We start from the raw sequence: 8,501 nt of genomic DNA on the forward strand, positions 1-8,501 counted from the left end.
TAATTTACCACTGCATTTTCCTCTTAAGGTATTACTCTAAAGATAAATTAGAAGTAACCAAAAGTTTTAGAGGGGGATGGGAAATGGGATTAGTTTAAACTTTCTGGATCTCTATTTGGAGCCTTGTAGTTGTATCAACATCCTTATATGCATTACATGCATAGCTCTGATTTAGCTCATGATTTATTGCCTGTCCTCATTTGACAAACTATCAAATGTTGAAAGGCATTGCTGCTTTTTGTAAATATGACAATTTATAAAGCAACAATAAAAAACATGCATTCCCAAAAGTCCCCAGATTAAAGGCCTTAGCTAGAAGACTGTTGATAATATTTTGAAAGAATAATAAACACAAAGTCGAGTACTCTTCCTTTGATTCTAGTACAAATCCAAGGACTGAACACCTGCTGCCCTGCCCCCAAGTGCTGGGAAACTGCATAAGCTAAATGTGCCTTCCTGTGAGAAGCCAGCCTGTGTGGGGCTGGGGAATAAAAGAATACATTGCCTAGCCTGTTGGGGTTTTCAGCTGGGCCCAGTGGAGTCCATCCAGCAGCTAACAGTCTTTAGCTCTATTTCTTGTCTTTTTAGAGACCAACCCATGTGACTCTCCACCATCTGAGAAAGTCCAAAGTCTGGCCTCACTGAGAATCCAACAGAAACAGTGTATGGTGGAAATGGCTAGCCCCAAATTAGCTTGTAGGATATGGGTAGTGGAGATGAACAATCTATCTCAAGATTAAGCTTGACATGGGGGCTTAGAGAGAATCAGGAGACCCTACTGATTGGTGCAAATCCAACTGTGATTTATATAAGGCTGACTTTGGAAAGAAATACATTTTCTTTCTTGGAGACTTAATGCATTATTTATAATAAACAACTAACATACTAGAGGTCCCCATCTTCCACAAGAATGATCCCATGTCATTTGTCTAAGCTTTGAAGAGCAATTATAAGTAATGAGGATTTACAAAGCATCATAGATTAATTTCTTGTGTGTGTGTGTGTGTGTGCTTTTTAAGATAAATTCCATCCCTGCCTCTTTCACATAAGGTCTCACTATAAGTCTAGGTTGGCCTCGGGCTCATAGATATCTGCCTGCCTCTGACTCCCAAGTGCTGAGATTAAAGGTATCCCTCATCTTGTCTGATGTCTGGTCTCACTCTTTGGTCCAGGCTGATCTTGAACTTGGAATAATCCTCCTGCCTCATCTCCCTGAGTACCGGGATTTCAGGTATAGGGTACCATGCTTAGTTACAGATAAATTTTAGAAACAGTTTTCAGCTAAAAAAAAAATAGCATGAACTGATACAAGGTTTCCCAGACCACATCATATGTGCTGACCATCTTAGCTTTCCACTGTTATAACAGAGTATCTGATGTAATCAGCTTATCCAGGGAACAAGTTTATTTTGTCTCAGTTTTGGAGACTCCCCTCCATGAAGTGTTAGCCCTACTTCTTGGAGGTCTCTAATGTAGCAGTGTATCATGGTAGGAACATATGATAGGGCAAACCCACTCATTTCATGATTAGAAGACAGACCTGAAGCCTTTCACTAAGTCCCAAGTCTGAAAGTTTTCATGTCCTGCACCCCCGAAAATGGTTTCTGGGACAAGGCTTTTAATATATGGACCTTTGGAGGACATTCAACTCCAAAACTTTAACATACATTAAATACACAAACATGTACCCAATTACACCCCCTGTTGGGTAAGAATGTATCCATCCCAGATACTGTAGAGCATCTCGAGGTGCAGAGGAAGCATGGGGATGTAGTGACAATTCAGGAGTTCTTGTTTTCTTTAAAAAACACAGAAATATTATAAGAATGCTCTTGTTTCAATCTCACATGTAGGGATGTGGGGCTGCTTTGCTTTGCCTTGCACTCTAGCAGAGGTATGGCTTTGCCAGCTGCAGACAGTTTCAAGGACGGTGTGATATTTGAGAAGTTGGGACCTCCTCAGAAGGTATGTAAATGCTAGGGCCCTGGTAAGTATGTGGATGGTGGTTGGTGATCATTTGGGGAGGGGGAGGGTGTTTGAGGTTTGTTACTAGTTGTGCTCAAAGAAGAAACAAAGGGAAAGAAAATAAATTCAGGGATTTCTATCTCTCCTATCTAGTGATAGGGGGACTAAACTTGGGGGGATAAAAGGTGGGAAAAAGAAGAACCCACAAAGTAGCAAAGGCCAGCTACAGGGGAGGAGTGAGAAGGAGCTGCAGATGGGGTGCTTGGATGAAAGAAATCGCACAGGCATGGGCCAGCATATGGTATGCTATAGACTGGGCATCACAGTTCAGCTGCCTCTGTGAACATGAGGGTCAGGGATGAAACCGTGTGCGTCTCAGGGAAACTCACAAAGATGATAGTCGCAACATAAATCCCCAGGACTGATGTTGAATAGACACAATCAAGCGTTCTTTAGTTATCTTTTAAACTTGAGGAGTTCCCCTAAGCTGTAATGGCCTGGACTTGACTTCAAGGCTGAAAGGAATTTTTGGACTGGTTTGTATGATAATGTTATGTTTTTTTTTAATAAGAGTTGCTGTGAGCAAGGTGTCTCTTTACAGTACTAGAACACTGTTAGCCTACAGACAATTCCGATGCCCTGCCCTTGGGGACCTAGCAGCTTCTTACGTCATGTCCTGTGACCACCACACCAAGTGTGCCAGTTATGTGTGACAGTAGCCAGACCCCCAGCCAGACACTCCAGATTTGGCCTGTAAACGACACTTTGCTGAGCCTAGGCCTGTTGCACCAGTGCATACACCTTGCAAGGCAGGTTGGTATTGTAGCTCACAGGACCCATTCCTGAAGTAAGATCACTGATGTCTTTTTACTCCCCTTCCCCGCACACCCCCCACCTCCCAGCCTGTATAACACTCTTCAGGTATATAAAAGCTAGTGAGCGTAAAGATATGAGATTGAGTGACTTCTCTATGTCCTGCAACTGGGCTTATTTAAATTCAGAGAAAAAGAGCATGAGGTCCACAGGGATTTTATGGTCACAGAACCTCGGATGCTCCTAACATAACTAGTAAATGACTACTGAGCAAGGTTCACTTCGCATTTCGCTGCTTAAGTAAGAGCATGCTCATAAGCACATGTCCTGGCTCTCCCGAGTTCCTAGCAAGTGACACGAATTTACAGTGCAGGCTTTTCAGCTGAGCTGCATAAGAGGCTTCTACTCTGCCTTTCTCAGTCATCCTGGTTAAGTCCTAGATGACTCCTTCCTGGAAACTCATGCTATATAGGAGGCCACTGGGCAACCAAACTGATGCCTGCCCCTCACAGTAGGACAGGAGTATAAAGCCCCCATTCCCCGCGCCCGAGATCATTTCTATATGAATAGGCCAATCAAGCTCTGCAGATTGGCGCACAGTTATCATCAGTGTGATTCTCAGATATCAAAGGGAAAGCTAAATAAAATCAAGTGCCAGGCCACTTTCACCTCTACCCGGCTCATGTGCTTCCAGGAGCTAATTGCTGGTTATTGTCTCCAGAGGCACCTGCCCCTGCCTTGAAGCTCAGCGAGCATCTCAGCCTCTCTCTGGTTACTGAGTACCTGGCTCTTGCCCAGCGGGACGGCTTCCTGTAGCACAGGAAGGAGCTTCTGTTCTCTGATGTGGCTGACATCTTAATGTGGCCCTGTAATAGTGCCATTTTTCCAGGACCATACATTTGTTCTGAGTTAGATTTCCCAAGACATCCCTGCCTGTATTGCACTCAAGTCTCTGTTTCAATCTCTCTCTCTCTCTCTCTCTCTCTCTCTCTCTCACACACACACACACACACACACACACACACACACACACACACGAGCAGAGGTGATGACAGCAGTAAAAGGTCACTTCTAGGCTTGTGTAAATCACTATCATAAATCATAAAACCCATCCATAGATTTGCCCAGGAGTCTGTGGGTTAAAAGAGAGGCAAGGATAATTATTAGGTAAGCATGCACATCTGTTGGGGCCCGTTATGATTTCAACTCCAGGCTCTGTTCACCCCTGTGATACAAACACAGGCAAGATTATTAATATTTAATGTCCCCGTGGACACTTGTCTGACTATAAATCCAAAATATTGGAATATTGAAACTTGCTTCGGGATGAAATACATTTTGTTAATTTCTTTTTAAGTCAGGGGGAATTGTCCTCAGTAGGGTTAATTTATACCAGTTTATAAAGTTTACTGTTGGGTGATCGTGCTGAAATGTTAACCCATGTGGATATTTCCCTGTAAGAAAATGTTATCACAATAACAATGACCTTGGATGTGTCTGTCTCAGTACCCTGACAAAGCTCACCCCTAGGAAAACTGGAGGCCCTCCATTTTAGGCACTCAGTGGCAGCACTCACTCAGAGGTACTCAGCAGCAGGTGTTATATTTTCTGTGTCTTTCTGTGATGAAGGGAAAGACTTGGGGGAAGGGGGGAAGCAGCTAGGCTCTGACTATTGTCATGGCAGCATCTAGAGCTAGTTCACCTGATAGCAGATTATCCTGTGTTCTCCATTTCTGCATAGATCAACCCTCATCCTTGTTATCTATCAACCAGTACTTTTCTCCCCAGCAGTCCCACTTCCGGACACTTCAAGCTAGCCTCATATTATTCACATCCTCTTCACAAATCTGTATTTCCACAGAGGAGGAAAAATAGTTTTTCTTCTTTTAGGTACAAAGTGACATTAAAAAAAAAATCAAGAAAGGTCCCAATTCCTATGACAACCTTGGACATCTTGCTTAAAGGAGTGACCAATGGCTTTTGTCTGTTTTTTTTTTGAAGTGTCCTGTATCCCAAGCCAGCTTTGATCTCACTATGTAGCCAAAGATAACCTCCAATTTCTGATCTTCTCACCTCTACCACACACAGTTCCAGAGGGTGCGGAGGATGGAACCTCAGGCTTCTTATGTGCTGGGCAAGCACTGTAACCTCTGGGCTTCATCCCCAGACCCTAACTTACTCTGCTGACTGCTTAGGCTCTGCTTCCCATTGTGTCCCTCTTCAAGAGCTATTGCCCAGATCCATCCTTCAGATGGGGAAACCACGGTGGACAGACAGCTGATGGTGGGAACGGAATCAACCTGGAGTGGGGAGGGAAGCCTCCTATTCCACCTCCACCTAACCTCTTCATGCAGCTTCTCAGCTCCCATCATCCCGAGTGGGATTTCTTCAGTGCAAATTTAAAATGCCTAGTTGATTAATAACCCAGTGCCGTATCACCTTCTCTCCTTATCACAGAATCAGTCCCTGTCTATTCGGGTAATGAAAATTCAGGTTATTATTAGCTAAGGAATAATTTTGAATATTCAAAAATTCATATATGTAAATAACAAAAGGATTAATATATTTCTCGTCTCCATAATCTTTTCTAAAGTGTCCCAACTGGTGGAGAGGGGGGTGCATTTTGATGTCCACACCCTAATTTCCTAGAAACAATCAAGTTTCATTTGCTTGAATTAATTGTGCATAAACTAATTCAAAAGACTTGATCCATTTCTGACTTTTTAATGAGAAATGTTTGTGCCTGGTCTACTAAATAGATACCACAAACCTCTTTGTTTAAGGGCTGCTTGTTTAGACAGATGTCTTGGTGTCTTTGGAGAATGATGTGTGTATGAAATGGCCAGGCTGAACTAGAGGCTCAGGGCTATGTCTGGAATAAGGCAGGACTTTCCTTCTGCTCCACATCTAAGCCCTGACTGAAGACGCTGCTTCCACTGGTATTGTTCTCTCATGGAAGGAAATTTCCAAAGACAGGCAGGGGAGATGCTCAGTCAGTAAAAAGCTTGCTACATCAGCATGAAGATCTGGGGTAAGATCCCCAGCACCCACATAAGAAGGCAGGTGTGGTGGTGTACACCTGTAATCTAGGGCTGGGAGCTGGAGACAACCAAATCACTGGAGCTCTCTGACCAGCCAGCCTAGCCTGCCTGGTGAATTCCAGGCCAGGGAGAGACCTTGTCTTAAAAATAAAGATGGGGAGCAATTAAGGGAGACACAGGACCAACTTCTGACTTCCACAGCTACCTGCATGCAGACACAAACTTATCACGCGCATGTGTATGCATACGAGAGAGAGAGAGAGAGAGAGAGAAGAGAAACAAGACAAATATATACACCATGAAATTCAATAGCAACAGCAGCAAGCGCTGACCTCTGTTTAAACCAGTGCCTCTCAACATTCCTAATGCTGTGACCCTTTAACACAGCTCCTCATGATGTTGTGACCTCCAACCATAAAATTATCCTCATCGCTACTTCATAATTGTAAGTTGCCGTTATTCATCGTGAGGTAGATATCTGTGTTTTCTGATGGTCTTACCCTGTGAAAGGGTTGTTTGACCCCCAGAAAGCTTGTGACCCACAGTTTGAAAGACACTGGCTTAGAAGTTTGTGGTAGTCAGATGTTTGCTGAGTAGTATACATGTAAGTGGTTTTTATAGTCTGGGCACCATAGTAGACCATGTACCAGATGAGAAAAGCAAAATAGAGAGGTAAATCAAACAGTCGAACAGCGGGGCCGAGACTTAAACACAGACCCTATTGAGTTTCCAGTCTTCTGAATATTTTGATGCCCAGGCAAGTGACACTGAGTAATTGCTACCAGGAAGGTGGGTGGCAGATAATGTGAGTGAGTGAGGTCAGCTGGTGTGAGACAATAGAAAGTGACATCATAGTAATGAATAAAGGGAGGAAGTGACATCACAGTAATGAATACAGGGAAAATGCCCAAGGTAAATAGATCTTCAGATCTGTGAAGAGCAACCCCAGTGTGGAGTTCAGATAGAAATCTCTTGGTGTTTAATAAGCATGGAGCACGCAGGCAGCACACCCTGAGCCGACAAGCTGCCACCAGCCAAGTCTGCTGCTTTTCTCATTTGAAGTGCTGGTGGTCATTTTTACATCCCCCTTCCTCCTTCGTTGCATTTTTTAGTTTCTTGGGAACAGATCCAAAGCCTTATTAATTACCTCACTCTTCCCATGTTCCCCAAGGCTGACCTCAGTTTTTTGCATAGGCTCCCCTTTCAGATAATTGAGTTAAATATAGAGTCTGTAGCCTAGACAAAGGAGGACCTCACTACTTGGCAGCATTAAGATGGGCTTGGCAGCATTAAGAAACAGCTACAGGTACAGTAAATTGTGTTACTTCTCTGATCCTCTGTTTTCTCATCCATGAAATGGGAATAATTGCCTACCTATAGGAATCCAGTCAGCACCTAGCATAGCCACAGATGCAGTCAGTGGAGGCCAGCTCTTATATTAATTAATGAAAATCCCTCCAGGGATAGATGTGTTGGTAGAGCCAAGATGTGTCAAACAAGACTGGGGTAGGGCCCATTGCAAGTGGACGTTACACCATAGATAGAGGGTTGTGAAGGATTTATAGAAGATTGCTGTTAATTTAAGACAACAGTCGAGCATATATTTTTATGGAACCTAGTTAATATGCATCTTCCTTCATTATAGAAACATGCACACAATAACATGAGGAATGTGAATGATAATTATGTTGATAGGCTGCATTTTTTAAGCCCTCCCCAAATTCATAGGCTGCAGTCCTAATGCATACTTATCAATGTGTTAAAACAATGCTCTTAAAGAGGTAGTGGAGGTTGAATGAGGTCATGTGGGAGGACCCTAATCCAGTCCGACCAGTGTGCGGACACACCTTGCAACATCCAGGAAGCATGCACAAAGACAAAGGCTATCTGCAACCAGAAGAAAGGCCCCCGGGGAAAACCAGCATGCCCGAATCTTAATTTTGAACTTCGAGACCCTAGAACTGCAGGAGATAAACATGTGTTAAGCCACACAGTCTGTGGCTTTTTGCTATGGATGTCCTAGCTAATGGAGAGGAGGAAAGAACCGGTCGCTCTCGGTTCTTCAGAGTCCCCAAAACCCCTGTAACAAAAGACCAACTAGCCAGAGAAAAACAGGAACCACTTACTGTAAGTTTTACTTGACTTGGGAGACAGCCTAAGGAAACAGACACACAAAGACGCAGTTAGGGTTAAAAATTTATATTTTGACTTGGGCAAAGAATAATAAGTTATGAAAAGGTGACAAGACTGAGGGGTTTGAGCCAGGGCACATAATTGTGGAGAAGCGAGCAGGAAGATAAACGTTACTTCATAAGGGATGTTTGTACAGGTTGCTTTTCATCTTCTGTTCCCATCACTGAGGTCTGCTTCCTCCCATGTACAGGTATATCCCTGGCTTTTGGGAAGACAACTGGGAGGGCCAGAGTACCCAGAATTCTTGTATCTGTTGCCTCCTAAGGAGTCTGGTGCATGCAGCTGAGAACAACAGAGACTCTCTCAAATAGGTGGAAGGTCTGTTGTAAAGTTTGACTTATCTGGGGTGGGGGTTGTTCTGAATAGGAGTCTTGAAAGACCACCAGACCCAGCTTTTCTTCTTCTTCTTCTTCTTCTTCTTCTTCTTCTTCTTCTTCTTCTTCTTCTTCTTCTTCTTCTTCTTCTTCTTCTTCTTCTTCTTCTTCCTCT

The sequence above is a fragment of the Mus caroli genome, chromosome 12, assembly GCF_900094665.2.
Source record: "Mus caroli chromosome 12, CAROLI_EIJ_v1.1, whole genome shotgun sequence".
Taxonomy (NCBI): Eukaryota; Metazoa; Chordata; class Mammalia; order Rodentia; family Muridae; genus Mus; species Mus caroli.